Source organism: Symsagittifera roscoffensis, chromosome 3 (genome assembly GCF_963678635.1).
Source record: "Symsagittifera roscoffensis chromosome 3, txSymRosc1.1, whole genome shotgun sequence".
NCBI lineage: Eukaryota > Metazoa > Xenacoelomorpha > Acoela > Convolutidae > Symsagittifera > Symsagittifera roscoffensis.
Window position 1 is genome coordinate 81081678 of NC_087064.1, and position 19659 is coordinate 81101336.

Sequence of the window (19659 nt, forward strand, 5' to 3'; positions counted from 1 at the left end):
AAATTATTTTTTTTGCAGGTCTAATTACGGCTAAAAGAGTTTTAACTACAAACGACATTTACTCTAGAATAAAAAAATGTTTTGCACTCGTAATCAAAGTGAAAATACAAAAGAAGACAGTTTTCAAGCTTCAAAAATATCTGATGATAAAAATGATTAGTTAAGGTATTCGAATACAAGACAACTAGTAAAGGGGGAAAAAGGAAGCAGAAGAAGAAAAAAAGAAGACTTATTTTATCCAAAAGTATACACAACACGACAAACAACATACTGAAAGTAAGCAACCCTTGAACAGAAGAGATAACGAGATCAGCTGATCTGTTCGAAGTCTACCCTGCAAACTTTACAAAATTTGTAGTTTACAATGAAAGTAAATATATTTTGGTTATTTGAGACAAAAAATTGAAAAAGTGGCCACTGCGGGGACAGAACAAAATCTATCGGGACGAAAGAACAGTTTGTTACTGTTAAACCAACATGTCTCCATGAAAATTGAAAATCAAAATTACTTAAACCAAATTCATTAATTTTTTAAATTCATTTCTCATGTTTTTTTTTCATCTTAACCCCCTCCCTTTTTCTGTCGCACCCTTTCCCCTGCCTCAGATACCCCTTGGACCAAACCCTTGCTTTGAAATCTATTAATTTGATGATCCAAGTATCAGGCTAGGACCGGGAATCGAACCCATCTTCCGGGCTCAGAGTCAAAAATGTTACCTTTAGGCTATAATCAGTTTGTAATAAATGGACTTAACAATCTCTTTATTATTTTAGAAGATTTTATCCCGTTAGTCAAATTAAATCAAATAATTAGCTCATATGATTTCGTCTTGTGTTTCTTGCTCATGTTTGTTTTTGTTCAACTTCGAAGAAAGTGACAGATTAAGTAAGTAGGCTTGAGATGGTTTGTTTTAATCACTTTCACGTTTAAAATGAGCATTTTTGATGAAATTTTAAATAACATCTTAAAAGTATGACTGGTCAATCAATTTTTCGATCATCAAGTGATACCCAAAAAGCATACATTCAAGGGTTGAAAATCACGCTGAGCAAATAGAAATTCTTACTTTTTTTGTAAAATTTAGTGAGGAGTTGAAAGGCAGATGTTTGAAACACAGATGGACGTTTTTTGCGTATGTTTGCGATGTGCGACTCAGACCATTTTTTTCAATGACATATATAAAGCGAGCGAAAAAATAAATAACAAAAAACAACTTCAGTATAGAAGTACAGTCCATTTCGCGATAGTTTTTATTACTGCACTTTATTTTACTCATAATCCTCGACATGGATGTATTATAACACTAGTGTTTGTTCATGGATTTTTTTGCGATAGTGTTTGTTACACTTTTATTTTGCGATAGTGTTGGTTACTGCACTCTATTTTACTCACAACCCTTGACAAGGATGTATTGAGCCAGATACTTGACTTGTTTTTTATTATAAATTTTGGTCAAAAGGGTCTGGCATGAGAACGGTATATAGGCTTCAGTTTGTTTCATAGCTGAATGCTTACTGTAGGATATGAAAATGCACTGTTTGGTTGTTGTTAACATCTCTACATTGTACTTAAAACTGAATAGTTTTTTTAGCGATATTTTATCAAAAAAAAATTTAAACATTTTTGGGCGGCGCTAACTTTTTGCTTACACTTTCAAAGCGTGGCTAAAAGTTTCAACTATGTTCTTCTTCTTTTTTTAAAAGTTTTTGTTGGTTCTTTTAGTTCAAAGTTATTTAATTTTTTTTTTAGAAAACTGAGCTTGCCGATGGATAATTAAGGGTAGTTTGATGCTTTTGACAATCAAAATATCAAATTTTCACCATTTTTTTTAATTTTTCCAAAATTTAGTCAGCTAGTGTGCCACTTTTTTCTTCATTTACTCAGCTTAACCTGTTTCAAATGATATTATGGAGCTTATATTTTTATCAATAGATGCTTAACTTATTTTTTTTTTGTCAAAATTATTTTTCTGAAATATTAAATTTTGAAAGACTCGATTTTGTTTCTTAAGTTTTTCTATGGCACTGTATGGACTAAAACCAGAATTTCAGTGCCAATTACCAGCGTACAATTTGCAAGAATCAATTAATAATACTTGATCAGCGGTTTTTTGGCTCAAGAATTTTCACAAACGTCAGTGAAAGTTATCAAAAATAATATTGATAATAAGTTTTTTGATGCAATTAATGATTAAAAATACTGATTCAAGCGTTTGAAACATAACTTTGAGCTCAATTCCAGTAAAGGTTTTCCAATAGTTTTTTCGCCTAATCTAAAAATTTTTTAACGTGTCAGTAAACTTCTTTTACAAAAGTAATGGCAAACTGTTCATTAGTCTAAATAGCACATTAAAGATTTTCTTTTAATCGTTTGACAATTGTGAGCACAATTATGAAGAAATATTTTTTTGGGCGTTAGACAAATTTTTTAAAAATAGTAGTTTCTATTCTATTCAGATATGCAAAGTTTTGTTTTCCATTTTTGATTCAATCGGTAAAATATGGCTGCGGCAGAATAGCCCATGAACTTTGTAGTTCACCAGCAAAATTATCATTTTGCCATCATCAAAAAAAATTCAGATCTATCATCTTGACTAAAAGTATCGTAAAAGCACTCATCAAATGTGAATAACCGGTGAACTTAACTGTTGATGAAAACATTGGAAGCACTCGAGAAAAAAAATTTAATTGAATTGAACGATCGATGCAAACTTGCGCCAAAACGTGACGTGCGTTATCTGTCAAAAAATTTATTGAGCAAGTTTATTGAGCAAGAGCCTATCGGGTAAATAATGCATTAGAATTGCCGATTCAAAAGATCAAGATTGTTCGAAAAAAGATTCAGATCGATCATACTGTCTAAAAGTATCGTAAAAACACTCATAAAATTTGAATAACCGGTGAACTTAACTGATGATGAAAATATTGGAAGCACTTGAAAAAAAAGTTTAATTGAATTGAACGATCGATGCAAATTTGCGCCAAAACGTGACGTGCGTTATCTGTCAAAAAATTTATTGAGCAAGTTTATTGAGCAAGAGCCTATCGGGTAAAAAATGCATTAGAATTGCCGATTCAAAAGATCAAGATTGTTCGAAAAAAGATTCAGATCGATCATACTGTCTAAAAGTATCGTAAAAACACTCATAAAATTTGAATAACCGGTGAACTTAACTGATGATGAAAATATTGGAAGCACTTGAAAAAAAAGTTTAATTGAATTGAACGATCGGAGCATCTTTGCGCCAAAACATGAGGTGCTTTATCTGTCAAAAAGTTTTTTTGAGCAAGATCGCCTTTCGTGTAAATAATGCATTATAATTGCAATTCAAAAGATTAAGTTAGTTGCAAAAAGATTCAGACCTGTCATCTTTTCTAAAAGTATCGTAAAAACCATCATTAAAAGTGAATAACCGGTGAACTTAACAGTTGATGAAAACATTGGAAGCATTCGAGAAAACAATTTATTTGCTGTGAACGATCGGTGCATCTTAATAAATGAAATTAAATAAAATATAAATTGACAGCAGTTCAATTTAAAATTTATCAGATTGCTTTAAAGAAAAATCAAATTGAAATATCGATTCATTCAAGAAACGATATTTAGAAAAAATATTGACAGAACACAAAAAAATGTTGATAGCCGGTAGATGAGGAGGCGCTTTATCTGTCAAAAAAACTGAAAAAGCAAGATTTTCCAGTGAAAGTTCCGTTATTTTAGCCAGTTTAATATAATAAACTAATTGCAAAGATGTTTTGTGAAAATTTTAAAAGGAAAAAACCCGGACAGTTAACAACAAAAAAGAATAAAGAGGAAGTTTTTAAAAAAAGAGAAACCCAGATATTTAAAAAAGACAAAATTTAAAAAGAAGAAAGCCCGGACAATTAAACAAGACGAAATTCAGAAATTCAACATTGGTTTTAACGATGATTGTAGGATAATTTTCTACAAAAAATGACTAAAATTCATATCTATCAGGTTGTCTCAAAGAGTTATCGAAGAGTGCTATCGGTTGTTTTGATCAATTGTGTCTTTTAAAGTTTAGTGAGAACACAGATAAAAATGAATAACCGGTGAATAGAAATGTTGAGTAAAGCATTAGAAGCGTTTGAGAAAAATAATTGATTTGAATTCAATGATCGGTTCATTTTTTGGCCAAAATCTTTTCTCGCATTGAGAATTAAATTTTCAAATTGAAAATTGGCTTCAAAACGATGTTTCAGACTATGAGTTTCCGGAATGGTTGCTATCTTGAAAAAAAATTAACTTACGGTGAAAGATGTTTTTTTTATACATATTGGATAACGAGTTGCTTTATCTGGCAAAAAAATACAACATCAAGGAGGTGACCCGAGGGAAAATTGCTGTTTTACCAAGACGTATCAGGATGTGCCTAAGAAGGAGAGTCTTGAAACGATCACCCAAATGTTTTTCTGGGGACTGTTTAACTTAAATTCAAAAAAAAGAGTTCATAAATTCTGGTAAAACAACTAAAGTGACATACGTAAACGATACACCAAAAAAATATCATCTACGTTACATCAAATTTTTTCTGCCGCAGATTAACAAAAATTGACTACAATTTATGGATCTTGGGAGCTTGATGCAAAATTACGTTGTACTATTCAGGGCTGCCGTAATTAATCTGAAAAAGTCGAAAAATATCATAAAGTTGTTGAACAAAAAGAAACTGATGAGTTGCACGAAACCGGATTATGCTTATAAAGTCATATGTTGCGCCCTCAACGAATTTTTAGCAAAAACAACGAGAGTTTTGACGCTGGTAAGCTCACTGTGCTGTAACTGGAAAGTTCATTGTGCCGGGATTCGGCGTAAGCAATTGTTTCAAGAGGTATAAAAACTTTGAAATCGAAAAAGTTTGAAAAAAAAAAGAAAAATTTTCTCTTTTTTACAAAAAAAATTGACTAAAAATTTAAAGTCAGATCCATCAGATTGATTGATAAAAATATCACCCTGTGTTATTGATTTTTTAAATGAAATACAACTAGCTAAATATTACAAGAACACATTGTAAAATTGAGGCAAGCTAGAAACTAAATATTAAAATATTAATTATCATGCTGACAAGAAACTATCGTAAAAATTGTGATAAAAAGTTTATCTACCTGTGGAATGAAACGTTCAAAGCATAGTCTAGGTGATGAGAAACATTTTAAAAAAACTCAAAAATTGATGCTCAAAAGTTTCGTTTTTTTCATTAAGGCTGAGATCATGCTTAAACAAAACATGGTGCCGCAAAAAAAAACGTCGGAACATTTCAGGGTACATGTTCCATTTCTCAAACGAAAGCTCGCAAAAATGAAAAAAAAACACAGCCAAACTTCCAAACTTTTGCAAAAATGGTACTTGTCATGTTGCTGTTTATTACAAAATGGGTTTTTTTGTTTCTCCAGTCATCAGAAATTTTCGTGTAACTGTTTCAATTTGAATTTTGAAACCCACATAAAAAAGTTGCAAATTTGCAAAGTTGGCAATGAGAAAGATCTTGATCTTAATTTTTATCAACCCGGTAGTTTGTTCAAAAGTTCCAGTTAATACTCTGAAAATTTTGTTTTAAAGTTGATGCAAATGAATTTTTAAACTTCTAAAGAAAAGACAAGGCGCACTTGCTCTGCTAAAAGCAACTGAAAAAAAGTCTTGCTATAGTAATCCTAAAAAGTTTTGATTTTAAAGATCAAAAAACTTTAGAGTAGCTTAAACAGAAAATAAGTGCAATATGGACTCAGAGGAAGATCAGGTTAAGTTTTGATATCGTATCTTCTCGATGGTAAACATCTCATTTGAAATAAAACATTCTCGAAAAAGCTAATAAATTTTGGGGTGACATAAGGTTCAAAATTGGAGGCTTTTTGCTTACTGGAAGTTATCTAAGAAAGTTTTTGCAAGCAGCAGTATGAATTTTTTTTTAGAGATTCGGCTAAAATGGTTTTTGAAAAAATAAAAAAAAGAACTTATTCCAAACAATAAGTAAAAAGTTGTTGGTTGTTGCATCAGCAAGAAGCTATCTTTCTTAGTTTCGAAATGTAAAGTTCGGGTTTTTTCTCCTAATAATAACCTGCTTGAAAAACTGTTTGAAGGCATAGGTAAAAAGGGCATTATTTCATCTGCAATTTAGAAAGTTCATAAGCCTAGGGTCCGTCACCAAAAATGGATATCTCAAAGTAGTACAAAGGGGGACCCTTTGGGTCGGAAGGGGGTCGAATCCCTGAGGGAAAGGCGTCTGCCCCTCCCCCGTGCCCTACCTAAATCCGCTGTTGGATAGGGGCAAAGTTGCTTAGATTAGTTGGCGTGATATACTGTTCAAACTTTCAAAAAAAGGAGGAAATAATGCTCGGTTTGTTTTTTTTTCAATCAGAAAAACTTCAGTTTTGAAATAATTGTTTATTACGGGATTTTTTTTATCATCTGAAAGTAATTGATATCCTGAGTGCAATTTTGGAAATCTATTTTATCTGCAAAAATTTTTTCGTGTACGTGTGGGGGTTTGAAAACTGCCAATTTGTCTGATTTTAGCAAAGAAATTTTAGTCAGGGACAATTGTATCCATGACAAAACCATCAAATCTTCAAAAAGTATCACCACCCTAGAAATTTGTGTCCAAGACAAATTGCCGAGCTGATTGAAAAAAAAACGGTAGTTCAAAGTGGACACATTTGGGAAACAAATGTCTGAAAATTTCTTGTCATGGTAATTTTCAGTTTTTTGAACTATTTTCGTTGGGACACAACTGTCTGGTACACAAACGTCCGGACACAATTTTGTGCTATTAACGCGTCAGCGGCTATATAATCCGGCTCTGAAATTGTTTCGAATTAACTTGAGTTAAAGATATTTAGATTTTTTTATGCGTTACTAGATTAATTATTTCACTTTGCACTTTTTTAATGAGAGTTCTGAAAATAGTACTAAATATAAAAATTTGATGTTTTTGTGCATAGTTTTGCGACAAATATTTATGAAAAACATTAATCTGGCATTTTAATTTGCTATGAAAAAGGAAATCGTCACTAAAGTAAACATTTTTTTTTTGAAAAACTGGTTATGCTGATTGAAAATTGTTAGTTTGTTTCCGTTGGTTGTTTAATTCATTTTGGTCACTTGTTGTGGCTTAACACAAATGGCCTTCGGCAGGTAGGGAGAGAACAAACAACGTGCGTTTTTAATCAAGTCGGCCTAATGAATTAAAAGAGCATTTCACTGCTTTGTTCTCTGAACCTATCGACCAGAATCGTGATTAAAAAATGTTTTCAGAAGAAAGCGGGCTGAAAAAATCAGACATCAGCTGTTTATTTTAGCCTCGTTTGCTTACTGCGGCGTAGAGTTGAAGTAATTTTAAAAGGGGGTAAAAGAGAATAACAAATATATATTTAACGTTTTCTACATAGCACCATTTGGTCATTTAATGAGTTTCCCCAAAAGAGATTTTTGATGAAATTTGTCCCGGGAAAGGGTAAAAATCACTGCTGAACTGTGCTTTATTCCCACTTCAATTTTGCCCAGTGACTGAACAAAATTTGGGACCCGAATTCAATTTTGTGGATATTGTTGGGAGCGATAATATGTCAAAATGCGCAACTATTTGACACTTTTCCATCTTCATGTTGGGTCCAATTTAGAGACAACCTGATATAAGCCCGTCAAAATTCTTACTTGAACCATTTACTTGTCGGGCTTTTGTTTTTTTTTGTACCGCTTTGCGTTGTTTACTCGACATCGGCATAGTTAAAAATTTCTTCTGAAGTTGAAGTTTTGGAGAAGGTGAGTTTCGTTGACAATCTCGTCTTATGATTTGCTTTTACCATTTTCAAAGCCTTTTTTATTCCAACACCATTCAAGATAGGCGATACAATTTTGTTTTTTAAGCAAACCAGATACATTAAAGAACATCTATCGAATTCAACAGAATGTTTCAATGCCTCAATAGTAATTTATTTAAAATTATTAAAGGTTTTTATTGGTCAAATTTTCTAATAAAGTTGTGAATTACGTACAGGGATTGTACTTCACATAGATTAAGAAACTTGAGAAGATAAATTTGGCGCTCATAGAAGAGCCACAAAGAATACTTTCAGAAAGAAGCTATTAATGCAAGCTCATTTATTGTTTTTAACGATTTCTCAAACAATGTTTTTAAGCCGATTTCAATCTAGACATTTTTCTTTCAACTTTTGTGATGGTTTTTTTGCCGGTAATGCTGAAAAAAAAAGCGTCGGCGGAATTTTTTTAAATTAAAAAAAATTATTGATTATTTGGCCTTGAATTGAACGTATCTGAAAAATTGCAACCCTGATAGAGAAGCGCAAAAGTTGGAACAGACAAAATTAATATACAATCTGCCAAGTTTGAACAATAACTGTCTGATCTTGGAATATATTTGCACTTTTGTCTCAAAAACTATCTTTTGCATGTGAAAAACAGTCTGTCTTCATTTCTGTTTTCAAAAACTGTCTTTTGCAATTTTTTATATGCTTTGTTTCTATATCTGTTTCAAAAAAACTTTTGGAAAAAAGGCTTTAACTTTACTGCAAGAAAAAAATTATTATTTTTTAAAATACAAGAACATCAAATTTTAGGGGAAAAAATTCATTTTTTTTTCAAAAATTTACACTAATTAGCAAAAACTAAGTTATTTGGTTTGTTTCTGCATCAAATAAAACAAAAATGTAAAACTTGTCCTCGTTAATTTTCGTTTCTGACAAAATATTGAGTAACAACAACTTGTATTGAGACTTGCGATATGCACAGGAAAGATTAAAAAAATTTTGTGAAACTGAATTTGAGTTAGTACATATAGAAATTAATTATGAATAACAAAATGTTTCTCATCATAAGCTTTACCAGATTTTGCAAAAAGTTTTCCAATCAGGACTCATTGAAAGTTTGTGCAACCTTTATTACAGTGTTTTTGTCAAAAAATTTTAGTCAACGTTACTTTCCATGTATCACCTGGGAAGCTTGTTCATAAAAGTTGATGAGCCTTTAACTGAAACTTCAACAAGAATCTTACCAACCGATGTACAAGAAAACCGCAGTTTTTGACGACATAAAATAGTTGGTTCCCAAGCTTATCATATAACCCCAGAACTAGATAATCCCACTACAATTTAATCCCATTTTAATACCAATTTTTAGAATCAAAGTGAAACTTATTTGAAATGAATGAATTCGAAACCATAGCGTCGGTAAGCATCGAAAATTAATTGCAAAATTTTGCGAAGCAAAACGAAATAACATGCAAGCTGCTAGATGCGGTTTAGATTTGACCAGAAATGATTTTGCCGATAGTCTAGACTTTGGATTAAGACTGGTTCTTTGGGCCTCCATTAGTACACTTAATTAAAAAACTCCTGTAGTTATAAAAAGAACCTAATTCGAAACAAATTATCGATTTTGAAAAGTTGTAAATTGTTGTGGGCTCATCTTGTTACGGGGCTATAAAGTAGGGGGTGCAAAAAAAACAAAAAACAAAAGATGTTTTTATTGTACAAAAAGAGTAATTTACGAAACTTTTTTTACCGACAGAGGATCCGCCTAAAAATTACAGATGATAGATCCAATTAAGAGGGGGGGGGGGCTTGCCCGTCTCGTCAGGGATGGGTATCTTTTGCGATCCAGGTAATAATCCCTTTGTTATTACTTTAGAGCACCCATTTTCAACGACCGTTCTGTAATTTTTCTAAAGGCGTCCTTGGGGTCAATATATTCTTTTTTTGAGGGGAAAACGCGCGCGCTTCAAAAAAAGGAATTTTTTTGATGAAAACTTTCCAAAAAATGCTCTAAATGGCTTTTTTGGCCTAGTTTTTGAAACCTCTGCCTGCTAAAAAAAAGGTCTTTTTAGTGCATCAGGATAATTTGGATAGCCAATTTGTTCGACCTAAAAATTGATCCAGAAAACTTTTATGTTTTTTAAAACTCCGCCAAGAAAATCTCCCTCGAGCAAATTCAAGATCTACCTCTTTTGTGAAAAATCGTAACTATAAACAGTATTGTTTAAAAAAGAGTTACACTTTTTACTGCTCTGTGCGTTATTAGTCTGAAAGTCTAAGAACAATATTGGGAATATTAATCTCGACTAAATCACTAGATTGTGTTATCACACTCCATCATCTACAAGTCCTTCTTGAGACTTTTTAAAAATGCAATTACAGAAAAATAAGCTGAACTAAACCGAATTCTGCACAAGCTGCTCACAATTATCGACCACAGCAATCATCGCAAAAATTTGGGTAAGCATTTTGAATACCAATTTTATCTGAAATGCAAAAAGATAATTTTTTTGCTGGGAAAACTTTTGATCTGAAGTTGATCCTATAGCGTTAATTTTCTTTTAAGCTGTTTTTTAACACTGAAATGACCAAAGATACATCTTTATTTGGTGTCATGTTGCCTTTTTTGTAGTTTTTTATAAGTATAAATTGGGTACCCTTAATATTAAAGCAATGATGATCGATTGCCAACTAAGTTATAAGCTGATGGTGGTTTCTAAAAAAGGTCTAACTGGAGAGTATGCTTCAGTATGTGTTATTTATGGGTTGATTGCATCGCAATTCATGCATGGATGCATATTTGCACAAAGTAAGGTAAACCCTTCGGAGTGCGACTTATAGTCGCATTGTCCCGTTAGATTGCGAAGTCAAGTATTTAAACCAGAAAAATAATGCAATAATGCATGTTTGAAAAGCTCTTGATATTTTGCTGAAAAATACCTTTGCTGAAAAATAGGCAATATTGTTTTTTTTTACGTTTTCATAATAGCAATCAAGTGCTGGGCTTTTGATTGCATAAAAAGAAGTGTTAATTTCTGCCTTGGGAATTTAGAAGGAAATTATGAAAAATGCAATATGCAATGTATTAATGACTTCAATTCACGCATTCAGATGGACCAATCTAGCAAAATAGCAACAAAATTGCAAAGGAGCAGTCTGTTTTTCTGAAACAAATTGAGCTCAGAAGCTCAAGGGATTCTTTCATTGTTCGTTAAAGATTTTAATTTGTCAAAAAATATAAATTCCTTTTCTTGAAAGTCAAAAGAATGAGGCAATTTTCAGCTAATCTCATAGGTAAACATTATGATTAAAAGTACGTTTTGTTTTTCATCTTACGTTACTTCAGTTTTTGTTAAGTTTACTCAACCAATTATTCAGCTATTTCTCCCATTTTTCTATTTCTTCTGTTTTTCCATTAGCGCCTCTCTCGTCACGTAGGTAGAATAGCATTTAATTTAAGAATCAGGCACATTAAAATGGCGTTAATTTCCTGTTTCGAAGAGCAAAAGGCGAGCAAGCGGACTGAAATTTAGCCCGACCATTGAGGTCTTCAGGCAGCCCCGAATCTGAAGTAATGTACTCCATGTCTGAAAACGAGTCATTTGACAAGACATTTGACATCCGCTATTAGCTTCATTTGATTAGCTTAACAACCCAGCTAACTTTGAATTTCAACTAACTTCATACTGAATTCTTGCTAGTTTTTAAACTTACTACAAAACACTCAATACGACAGTTAGCTGATTCAAGAAGCAAGGTAAGAAAACTGCTACCCTTTAAAATCATCTTGGCCAGGAAACGAAATTTTGCTAGCTTATATACCAATTTTTAGCATAAAACAAGATTTTGTTTTTCAGAGCTCAGTAGCTAGTTGATTCCGAAACAAGTTGCAATCCTGCGTCTATTCGATTAGCATAGTTATTCAGAAACCTTGCTTTTAACATTACAAGTCTTAAATCTAAAGAAAACAAGATTGCTAGTATCAAGGCGCAGCGATGAATAATTCGACTGCATTTTAATTTCTCTGGAGTAGTGTTTGTTTTAACATATTGAAGAAATTTTGAAAAAAATGAAACATTAAAAAAAGATTTTTTTGAAAGTAATCTCGCACATGCTTTGTAGAGTTCAAAGTAATATTATTTGCACATAGCAAAACATTAATTAGACTAAATCGCATGCCTCATTTCAATTTGAAATTAATTTTTAGCCGAATTAAATCGCCGCTTACCTTTTAAACGTATGGCGCGTTAATTGTCCCACATTGGCCAAGTTGGCGAGCTTTGAATCCACAAAATTTTACACAAAACGGTCACAGGTGATTTTTTTTAATTTAAGCTCAACTCAACAAAACTTTGAGTTGATATTAAGCAAATCGGCAAAAAGGGCCAATTGAAAAATCAAAACTGATCTGGAAAAAAAACATCCAAGCACAAATATTCCGTCATTTTCTTCGAAAGTAGATAGATAAGTGTGATTATCTGCTGATCAACCTCTTTTTTTTGGAAATTTGATGAAAAGTTGGAAATAAAGAACTTTGAAAATTGAAATTAAACAGAAATTTGACATTTGGTTAAAAAAATCAAAATAATTTCAAATCACTTGTGAAACTGGGCAGTTAAAAAAAGTTCAGTAAAATGGTTCAAACCGAACAAAGAATCATGTTTTGATCAGTTTGGTCAATAGTTTTTGGAAGATTTGAAATTTATTTCAAACTTCGGGAAATTTTGGAAGATTTGAAATAAATTTCGGAAATTTTGGAAGATGAAATTGATTGGCTAATTAAACAATCAGTCTCAACCGCAATAGTTTCATATCTAGATAGAGAAATGCCGAATTAGGGTTATTTACTGCATAAGATCTTATTATATAAATCATCCATTAATTAGGTCCGGAAAACTTTCTTACTGTTAGTTTTTTCTCAAGTCGATGGAGTAGTGTTCATTTTATAGAAATTTTAAACTTTGTTTGAGATTATTTTTTTGCTAAGTGAGAAACAAAATGATATTTTGGCGTATAGTTATGTCTTAATTTCAACAAATAGCTTACCTCAATTTAATTTGGAACGGTTTTCAGGACGGATTAAATATCAGTTTACTCGTCAATAGCATGAATTGAATAGCGCGTTAACTAACCCAATTTGACCAAATTGGTTATCTTTAAGCCTTTATAACTTTACAAAAAATTATCAAAGTTAAGTGAATTAAGTTTTCGAATTTAATTCAAAAATACAACTATATAAGTCCGAACAACAATACTTTTCAACTGAAGTAATAAGTTTAACAAAAATTGCTAATTAAGAAATCAAAATTTTTTTTTGAAAAAACCACCCCGTGCTTTATGCTTGGGATCGTTTTTTCATTCAATTATTGTTTGACTTAATAACAAAGTGTTTTTGATAAAATTTTGTATACCCACAGAAGAATACTGCCTTACTCTCAAATTTTTGAGAATGAAATATAACAACTTTTGAAGCAATTTAATTGATATGTAAATTTGAAAACTACTTGAAAAAATTCGTTATCGCCAGCGCCAAAATTCTTTACGAGGCTAAACTGTGCACTGGATAGGCGCACAATGATGTGTCTGTATGTTTCTGGATTCCAGAGACAAGTCTTTAAACATGTTAAAACTTTGTCAAAACAAAAGAAGAACAAATGGAGCGTCCTTGTTGGGGAATTCGCTTACAATTCAAAAAACGCACTATTTGGCCTCGCAATGATCTGCTGGAGCACGAGCCAGTTAAAAAAGCACTTTTTGTTAAAACGGCATTTACTTCGAAAAGTTGAGACAAATATTTAGCACGGTGTAATATCGTCTTCATCTTATGGACGTCATTGTTCCTGGCAAAATTAAAATGACTCAATTAAAATATCTTCTTCATCTGCAATTTTTTGTATTTAGACGTCGTTTTTTTAATTGCCAGGTTCAAGTTAAAATTCTCGCCCTTAAACAATGGAGGTTAAGGTATTATATCGATTGTTTAATTTGGATTGAAACCACTTAGCAATGAGTTCAAGATTAAAAGGGATCTCTTTAACTATTTCCCCACCTTTGGTATCTAATAACAAATTGCCACACTTTTAATTTAAAATCTTTTCAGTTAAGCATATATGATTTTTGTACCTAGTAACGAATCTCCCCCTTTTTGCAAAAAGAAGGAAACAGTAAAAGAGATCCGATAAAAGTTTTAGGTTGCCAAAAAAGTATATTTCAGCTGAAGTCCCATTGATTGCCAGACGTCAAAAGTCGTCAAAATATAAAAAGTCGAGTGTCGGTTTAAAGTTGCCGGTGGCGGTAAGGCTACCCAGTATTTGCCGGCTTCCCGATGATAACAGGCTTTAACTTTTGGCTCTTTTCCAGTTTCCCCCCTTTCAAATTCAACTTTGAAAAGTTTATTTAACCTTGTCATAATGCAATGAAATTTGGCGTGGTGAACGAATCAACAGCTGTGAACAGATTTGTTCTTCATACTTTACAGCGTAACATTACGCATTTAGCCGTAATAACACGTAAAACAAACATAAAACTCGGTATTTTGAAAGGTGGGGGAAACTGGAAAAGAGCCTAACTTTCGTATAGAGTCCTACCATTTGTTGGCAAGCTCGCAAAACGTTGGTGCGACTGCAGCAGTACTCTTTTGCTGTTGAGTTGCTGTTTGAAAAACATTGCGCGTATTTGTTACGCAACAACCCAATGAAGTATATAATCGAATACATTACAACAAACACTTATATTAACAGTTTTTTCGCAAAATGTTTTTTCGCCACTCCCTGAATATACAAACTGCTCCCTGAATATATTACCAAAAAGCAAGATAAGATCTTCCCAAATGCTTCTAGAGGAAGAGGAAAGATGATAACTTGACCTTTATTCCGTTTTGGTAGTTTTGGTTATTTTAAGCGCTTCATTTTCAAATTCTTTGCGCAAACAGAGCAGAAAACTCTTATTTTGTACAAATTTTTTAAAAAATGATGAGACAACCTTTTCTTGTTGAAAGAATTTCAAGTTTTGTTATTTGCTCGAAAAATCTGTAATGCTTGAAATTTTTCAGTTCAAAGAGACTGCATTAATAAAATCAAAAAATAAGGATATCCGGGTGCTGAGAAAATAGCACAGAAGGTTCCGCCCTCGGTAATCTTAATAAAAAATAATAAAAAAATAGCAAAAGATTTTTAAAAAAACTGTAAGCCTTTATAGAAAAAAAAACGAGAAAAAAAATTATCTGGGAACATTTTTGCTTAAATATCAATTTGCAACGTTAAGGTGATCATAGATAAAAATAACCTTTGAAAAACAGTAGATTTAAAATGAAATTTTATTCTGCCACTCTCTGTATACAAGCAAAAATCATAATTGTAAATTAGTCACTAAAATTAAAAAGTTTACATCAGTGACAAACTTCTGAAACTTCTCAAGTTTTTTTTTCCAATCCGAATCGCGATCAAAAAAGTTTAAAAAATTTTACACACCTGGTCTGCAACTAGTTTTCCTTGATGTACCACAAATCGAGGAAAGAAAGTTTTTTGCCATAGTTCTTCTTGTTACTTTGTGACATCGTCGGAACAAAAGAGAAATTGGATAACTTAAAATGTTTCACACCTTCTCCAAGACAGAAAGTAAGCATTAAATTCCATTTGATATCAGATTTTTGATTTTCCTAATTTTGTCAAGTACCTTGAAAAAATCCATTTTCTGAGTTTTTGATCCCATGACTTGTGATAGCGAAATCTTGATTGAAATTTTTAGTGGTAAACTTTTGCCTGAGATAAGTTAGTTTTTTGTGATGCAACCTTATTTTTATGCGGAAGGAAATTTATTGGATATTGGACTACTTTTTTTTGCTTTCGTGGTTTATATATTCACTATTAATGAGTTGGTATCATTATTTAGGACTATGTGCTGTTTTGAGCATTCACGTGGTGATGTTTTGGACGTTATGTGCTGTTTTGAAAGCTTAAGACCAGGCATTTTCCATTTTGCTGAGCTACCTTCCAAATAATGTCGTACATTGGCGCCGACGGTGTTCTCAGAAAAGTTGAGAGTTAGATTGAAACCTTTAACAAATTAACAAAGAACAGAAACTGTGACAAAATATGAGTTTAATCGACAGAAGCCTTTCTTGTAAGTAAACTATTGAGATTTTTTTTGAAAAATGGTGGATGAAACACTTGAGTGTTGAGTTGTTGTTTGTGGCGTATATCATGAGTTTAACAAAGTTACTGAAACCTGATCTAAACTACATTTTATGATTGGATAAATTAGATATTTTACCACTGTAAAGTATTTAATATTAACCAATCATGATCCATCTAACTAACAACCCACTTATTTGTAAGTGCTGAAATTACAGGTGCTGAATTTAACTTAGAAATTAGTTGCCTCTCCTAGAGAACTTCAGCAGCCGCAATAAACCAGTATACCCTAGATCTATTGAGCCTAGCAGAGACTAGTTAAACAACCTGAGACTAGAATAGTATGAGAGTAAGATTAGGATCGGTATTAGACTAAGAAGTTGCACGAATCTATCCGGCCGAAAATAAGATAGCGTGACGAGCAGACGGTGTACCCTATCCGAAATTACTCTAGGAGTTAAGACCATCGGTTATAACTCATCTGGTGCGACCATAAGTCTCGAACAAGACCTTAATAGCTTAGAATTAACCAAAAATAGATTAGAATTTAGACAAAACATTTTTAAAATGTTACACGACGATAATTTAATCGAAATGTCTCTACGACTCAATAGATCAGAGCCAATATTCCGAACGATAATAGAACTACCCGGAATTGGAAGAAGACCTCGAACCAGAGACGACATACGACAACGTAGAAACTTACCAAATAGTTATATGATAGTACGGCAAAAGCCAACACAAACTTTTATATTTAGAATCTTATTAGCAATGAATTTAGATTTTCATTTGCAAACTTAAATCTTGAAGTCAATCTTCATGATCATTTCAGGCGCTAAACAAAAACATTAATATACAAAAACGATTGATAAAAAGATCTCAGATCGTTTTCCTAAAATTCTGCAGTATTCTATAAAACATGTTTGGAAAATATTTATTGAAAATCAAAACAAAAATTAGTAGCATGACAATAAACTGTTAGTAATCATAAAATCATCAGTTGTCCCAGCTTCATCAACTAAAACATAACAGCAATCATAAGCTCACTAATATCATTAAAACACTAAATCTTTTCTTAAATAATTTTAAACCATTTTAAACTTAAATTCACTTAATTTTAAAATCAGATCATCAAGGCTTATCCTTGGATCTTAATTATTTTCTATTTAATTAAATTTAAAAAACTTGATCATCAAGGCCTATCCTTGGATCAAAAAGAACAATTTTGTTCTCCCCCACCCACTTAGCTAGTGTCTAACGACCTCAAACGTCGATTCACTATCCAACCCTTTCAAAAATACCAAGACTAATAGAAATTTTTGAACAAAACTAATCATTCAAATTAGGATAAAATGTGAAGAACTTCGGTTATTCATCCTTCACTTGAACCCTCTTCTTACCAGACCCAGGATAAATCTTAGACTTAGTAAGTTTAAAATAGTATCTAACGAACTACTCGCGTTCTAATTATACCTGAACCTTGTGGATCGATTTACTATTCTCCAACCCTTGAACACAATCACTACCCCTAAGTAAGATTAAGTAAGTTAACACCTTAGCTTATACTAGCCACGAGAAATTAAAAAATCATTCTTCGGAATCGATATACTTTTCTCTCCAACCCTGAACAAATAGACCCAGGTTAAGCTAACCAAAAAATTGTAAGGACTAACAATTTAAGAAAAAAAAATCATCTAACAACTTTTTGCATCCGTCATCCTAAACCTTATGTCATTTAAAAATCTAGGAAACAAACAAACAATCGTTTTGCACAACTGTGAAATAGATAACAAAAAATACGACCTTGTAATCACACCTCATACACAAACAGTTGGATATATCAGAACAAAACGACAAACACTAAAAAGGAAAATAATAACTAAACAAAGACAATTAACACGAAAAAAAATTTCCAAAAATAGAAACGCATTCTCAGAATCAGAAGTCAGCAATTTAGACGAACTTTATAAATTAAAAGAATCTATTGATAAAAATTGCCCTATTCACGATCAATTATATTTTTCCGACTCAGAAACAACTTCAAATTCATCAAAAAGAGGAAAAAGAAGAATAAAAAAGCAATATAAACACAAACCAGTACACTTGTATAATTGGAATCAACCAATTAGACACATCGATAATTACCTATTAACAGTCATTAAACGAAAAAATGAGCCAAACACACACTCCAAGTGAAGATAGTCCAGACGATGACGATATCTACCCCTTCCTAGTAGATGCACCCGATAATAGAGGACAACATGATCTTTGCAAGAATTTCCTCCTAAATTTGTTTGAACCTGGAATTAGCCCATGTAAAACAGAGTTCCCAGATGTAAAAATAAAAAGACAAATTATTGATCACTATCTGAAAAATATATGTAACTTAACACAACAATACGGAATCTACACCATAGAATTCAGCTCACCAAACCCGAATCACCACAAATATGTAATTCAAACAGACGATCTTGATTTAGAATTTTCAAAAGTATTCTCAGAATATATAAAAAGCATACAATATCATAACTCACAAAGAGCAAACTCCATATTTACTAATGAAGTTTTTGCAATAATATATAGTTATATTTCAATATTAGAAAACGAAAACCCAATCCCGCATATCTCACCGAATGAGACATCTAAAAATATAAAGGTACGACATGAAATCACACTATTTTCAACCTTTCTACATATAATTAAAGAAAATTTCACTAAAGATGAAGTTTCACAACATACAAAACATGACTTACAAAAAATTTTGGCATGGTTTATAATAGATTATTTCACACATAATATAGATTTAATTTCTCAAGCAAGAAAAAATTTCAGACCCCAAAATTCAAACGATGATACCGCCATCACAGAACAATCAGACTACGTTTGGGACCCCGAATGGTGTCATTATGCATTCATAAATATCCCACAATCAATCTCAAGTCAGGCAATAAGTGCAATATCTTATGTAAGAGATTATGTAAGGGTAATACCATTATCCATTGATGCAACACCATTAAACTACAATACATTTTTACCCGATACGCGAAATAACAGTTTAAATTCGACCGTCATACACAATGAAAACCTTAATGGAACTAGGAACCTCACTCAACAAGATATTCAAACACCATCACACTTCATAAATGAAGAAATTGTCCAAACAACAACTACACAACAAAGTATTTCACCAATACGTCCAAATTTAACAACACCAAGAAATACAAACACTTCACTAGCACAAGTAACCTTACAATCAACCGCTAAACCTTCGGTTGCTCCAAATTATTCACAAATGGATTATCAAACATATAGACCCATGACAATACCGTCAAAAACACGCAGAACGTTCACAAGAAACACTTTTGCGGAACACAATTATAATTACGCACATTCATTAAAAACAAACTATCCCCCACGAAAAAATAATAATAATCAGGTAAGATCTCGATATTGGGATAACCCAATGGCAACAACCAACTCAGTAAATTTTCAAACTAATTTACATCCTTCACAGGATCGTAGTGAAAATTACCCATTCTTTCAACAGAATAAAAATAAAAAGCAAGCACCTCATCAAACGGATTATTTATCATCTGACGATGATTATTTACAACCAGATATATTTGCACCATATACTCAAGAATATCGTGGACAAGGAGTGCAGAAACCGTATACATATCATAGAATTTTTTCTCCACACCCAACAGATACACAAAATCAACAACCAATACAAATGCAA

At 32.1% G+C, this 19659-nt stretch overlaps 1 protein-coding gene across 2 annotated transcripts in view; it reads left to right on the forward strand.

Annotated features, from left to right (window-relative positions):
- Positions 1-7456: 7456 nt before the first annotated feature.
- The window catches only part of LOC134842625 (CUGBP Elav-like family member 2), a 33649-nt gene continuing 21446 nt past the window's right edge, over positions 7457-19659 (forward strand). The window contains exon 1 of one of the 2 annotated variants that reach the window (XR_010162518.1): positions 7457-7780. The gene's annotated coding sequence lies outside the window, so the exon portion shown is untranslated. Of the gene's footprint in view, positions 7781-11139; positions 11546-19659 lie in introns of those variants that run through there. The other variant, XR_010162517.1, reaches the window with a different exon arrangement.